Source organism: Oncorhynchus clarkii, unplaced genomic scaffold, assembly GCF_045791955.1.
Source record: "Oncorhynchus clarkii lewisi isolate Uvic-CL-2024 unplaced genomic scaffold, UVic_Ocla_1.0 unplaced_contig_5668_pilon_pilon, whole genome shotgun sequence".
NCBI classification, from domain to species: domain Eukaryota; kingdom Metazoa; phylum Chordata; class Actinopteri; order Salmoniformes; family Salmonidae; genus Oncorhynchus; species Oncorhynchus clarkii.
Genome location: NW_027257937.1, coordinates 17,501 through 22,106, shown reverse-complemented (window position 1 = coordinate 22,106; position 4,606 = coordinate 17,501). Strand labels below are relative to the sequence as shown.

Sequence of the window (4,606 nt, the reverse complement as noted above, 5' to 3'; positions counted from 1 at the left end):
GTACATTTGCAATATGGACTTTCTCACTGATCATACACGAAATGCCGAAATGTTCCCTTAAGGTATGTACAGGGCCCCAACAGCCCTCACTAATGTACAGAGCCACAACAGCGCTCACTAATGTACAGGGTTCCCAACAGCCATAGTGTTGATCATTGACAGTGTAGAAGGGAGTCCTTGGAACTGAGCTGGATTTGTTTACGTTCTCTGCCCTCTAATGGTAGAACGTAGACATTGTAGATAAGCGACCACCTCCAGACCCATATATGGGTGTATCCCCGTTCCGTAGATTGATCATTATCTCAGGCCGGTTAGCTCAGTTGGTTAGAGCGTCGTGCTAATAACGCGAAGGTCGCGGGTTCGATACCCGTACTGGCCAGCAGGATTTATTTGTATTTTTACTATGAATGTCTACAGTGTCTTATAACTCTATTGATTGGGTTCTACCATATGCGTTTTAAATTAGTAGTATGAATTGTCGATTGTTATTGTGGAGTGACATTTTATTGTAGGAGTTTTCATTCGTCTTTTATCATCCAAGGAAGGAAGGAGGACAGGGACTTCATGGACTAAGAGACAGAGAGACAGAATGGTGAAGAAACAGATAGACGGGTCCATCAATCATTTGATTCATTCAATATTCACACACACACACACACACACACACACACACACACACACACACACATAGTCTTGTACAGCTAACCTTGTGGGAACACACAATTCAATCCCATTCAAAATCCTATTTTCCATAACCACTAACCCTAACCTGTTCTCTTTTAACCTTACTTTAACCTTAACCCTAAATCAAAAACCTAACCTTAACCCTAAACCAAAAACCTAACCTTAACCCTAACCAAAAACCTAACCTTAACCCTAAACCAAAAACCTAACCTTAACCCTAACCAAAAACCTAACCTTAACCCTAACCAAAAACCTCACCTTAAACCTAAACCAAAAACCTCACCTTAACCCTACACCAAAAACCTAGCCTTAACCCTAAACCTAACCTTAACCCTACACCCTAAACCAAAAACCTAACCTTAACCCTAACCAAAAACCTCACCTTAACCCTACACCAAAAACCTAACCTTAACCCTAAACCATAAACCTAACCTTAACCCTAAACCAAAAACCTAACCTTAACCCCAAACCAAGAACCTAACCTTAACCCTAAACCTAACCTTAACCCTACACCAAAAACCTAACCTTAACCCTAAACCAAAAACCTAACCTTAACCCTAAACCAAAAACCTAACCTTAACCCTAAACCCTAAACCAAAAACCTAACCTTAACCCTAAACCAAAAACCTAACCTTAACCCTAAACCCTAAACCAAAAACCTAACCTTAACCCTAAACCAAAAACCTAACCTTAACCCTAAACCAAAAACCTAACCTTAACCCTAAACCAAAAACCTAACCTTAACCCTAAACCTAACCTTAACCTTAACCCTAAACCAAAAACCTAACCTTAACCCTAAACCTAACCCTAGCTCCTAAACCTAATTCTAACTTTAACCCTAAACCCCATATAAATAGCATTTGCTCTCGTGGGGACTAACACTCTGTAAACAGGAATGACAAGCTAATGTTATCTAGATAGTCACAGAAATGTACGTTCAGCCTGTTCATTATTTCCGTCCGAGTTGACTTATCTTACGATGTCAGCTTGGTTTAACATAGTTCCTTTCGTTTTTGACCTCGACATTGTTGCTGGATCGATACTTTCATAGTTAACATGCTGTCTCTGCTAGCTAGGTTATGTCATCTGGAGTTGAAATAGGGCCCCAACAGCCCTCACTAATGTACAGGGTTCCAACAGCCTTCACTAATGTACAGAGCCCCAACAGCCCTCACTAATGTACAGAGCCCCAACAGCCCTCACTAATGTACAGAGCCCCAACAGCCCTCATTAATGTACAGGGTTCCCAACAGCCCTCACTAATGTACAGAGCCCCAACAGCCCTCACTAATGTACAGAGCCCCAACAGCCCTCACTAATGTACAGAGCCCCAACAGCCCTCACTAATGTACAGGGGCCCCAACAGCCCTCACTAATGTACCGGGTTCCAACAGCCCTCACTAATGTACAGAGCCCCAACAGCCCTCACTAATGTACAGAGCCCCAACAGCCCTCACTAATGTACAGGGTTCCCAACAGCCCTCACTAATGTACAGGGCCCCAACAGCCCTCACTAATGTACCGGGTTCCAACAGCCCTCACTAATGTATCGGGTTCCAACAGCCCTCACTAATGTACAGAGCCCCAACAGCCCTCACTAATTTACAGAGCCATTCAAGGCCATTCCCTGGCCAAGAGTCATTCAAGGCCATTCCCTGGCTCCCCGTCCACATCGCTCAGGCCAAACTAAACGTTTGTTCTCCACAATGAACCTATGATGAACGTATGTGCATTAAGGGTGAATCATCAGGCAATCAAGGCCAAAGAATGGAGAGAGAGATGACCTGGAGAGAGATGACCTGGAGGGAGATGACCTGGAGGGAGATGACCTGGAGGGAGATGACCTGGAGGGGAGATGACCTGGAGGGGAGATGCCCTGGAGGGAGATGACCTGGAGGGAGATGACCTGGAGGGAGATGACCAGGAGGGGAGATGACCTGGAGGGAGATGACCTGGAGGGAGATGACCTGGAGGGAGATGACCTGGAGGGAGATGACCTGGAGGGAGATGACCTGGAGGGGAGATGACCTGGAGGGAGATGACCTGGAGGGAGCTCCAGGCTCAGATATTTATGCCGCAGAAAAGTGGAGATGGGTGGCTAAGAAGAAGACATAAAACACACACACACATAAGTGTGTAAATATATCAATATATTGTCATTTGTTGTTTATTTATTAACAGGTTAAATATGCTCCTTGTTATTTTATGATTGGAGATATTTAGGCCTACAGATGTTATCCATTTCCCACAGTGGACATGTGCAGTTGTGTTTACTCACAGGTGTTGGAGAGGTCACGGTTAGGTGAGATGAGGGCTGACAAGGAAAACATGAAATACTACATACGTACACATTCTCTCTCTCTCGCTCTCCCACACACACAATAAACATGACTCACACACACGCACACAATAAACACGACTCACACATTAGACCCAATGTAAATACAATTTCATAATTTGTTTATTTTACATATGCTCCATTTTCTTGGAGGAAAATACCCTCCAACCACTAGGCTACCTACCTCTCTAACCACTAACTCTAACCACTAGGCTACCTGCCTCTCTAACCACTAGGCTACCTGTCTCTCTAACCACTAGGCTACCTGTCTCTCTAACCACTAGGCTACCTGTCTCTCTAACCACTAGGCTACCTGTCTCTCTAACCACTAGACTACCTGTCTCTCTAACCACTAGGCTACCTGTCTCTCTAACCACTAGGCTACCTGTCTCTCTAACCACTAGGCTACCTGTCTCTCTAACCACTAGGCTACACGCCTCTCTAACCACTAGGCTGCCCGCCCCTCTAACCACTAGGCTGCCCGCCCCTCTAACCACTAGGCTGCCCGCCCCTCTAACCACTAGTCTACCTGTCTCTCTAACCACTAGACTACCTGCCTCTCTAACCACTAGGCTACCCGCCCCTCTAACCACTAGGCTACCTGCCTATCTAACCACTAGGCTACCTGCCTCTCTAACCAATAGACTATCTGCCTCTCTAACCACTAGGCTACCTGCTTCTCTAACCACTAGGCTACCTGTCTCTCTAACCACTAGGCTAACTGCCTCTCTAACCACTAGGCTACCTGTCTCTCTAACCACTAGGCTACACGCCTCTCTAACCACTAGGCTGCCCGCCCCTCTAACCACTAGGCTGCCCGCCCCTCTAACCACTAGTCTACCTGTCTCTCTAACCACTAGACTACCTGCCTCTCTAACCACTAGGCTACCCGCCCCTCTAACCACTAGGCTACCTGCCTCTCTAACCACTAGGCTGCCCGCCTCTCTAACCACTAGGCTGCCCGCCTCCTCTAACCACTAGGCTGCCCGCCTCCTCTAACCACTAGGCTGCCCGCCTCTCTAACCACTAGGCTACCCGCCTCTCTAACCACTAGGCTACCTACCTCTCTAACCACTAACTCTAACCACTAGGCTACCTGTCTCTCTAACCACTAACTCTAACCACTAGGCTACCTGCCTCTCTAACCACTAGGCTACCTGTCTCTCTAACCACTAGGCTACCTGCCTCTCTAACCACTAGACTACTTGCCTCTCTAACCACTAGGCTACCTGTCTCTCTAACCACTAGGCTACCTGTCTCTCTAACCACTAGGCTACCTGTCTCTCTAACCACTAGACTACCTGTCTCTCTAACTACTAGGCTACCTGTCTCTCTAACCACTAGGCTACCTGTCTCTCTAACCACTAGGCTACCTGTCTCTCTAACCACTAGGCTACACGCCTCTCTAACCACTAGGCTGCCCGCCCCTCTAACCACTAGGCTACCTGCCTCTCTAACCACTAGGCTACCCGCCCCTCTAACCACTAGGCTACCTGCCCCTCTAACCACTAGGCTGCCCGCCTCCTCTAACCACTAGGCTACCCGCCTCTCTAACCACTAGGCTACCCGCCTCTCTAACCACTA

General features: G+C 47.0%; 1 non-coding gene across 1 annotated transcript; it reads left to right on the top strand.

Annotated features, from left to right (window-relative positions):
• The first annotated feature begins 305 nt into the window (after positions 1 to 305).
• trnai-aau (transfer RNA isoleucine (anticodon AAU)) lies at positions 306 to 379 on the top strand. The gene has a single exon. It is a non-coding gene; the product is annotated as a tRNA-Ile (tRNA).
• The last annotated feature ends 4,227 nt before the right edge of the window (positions 380 to 4,606 follow it).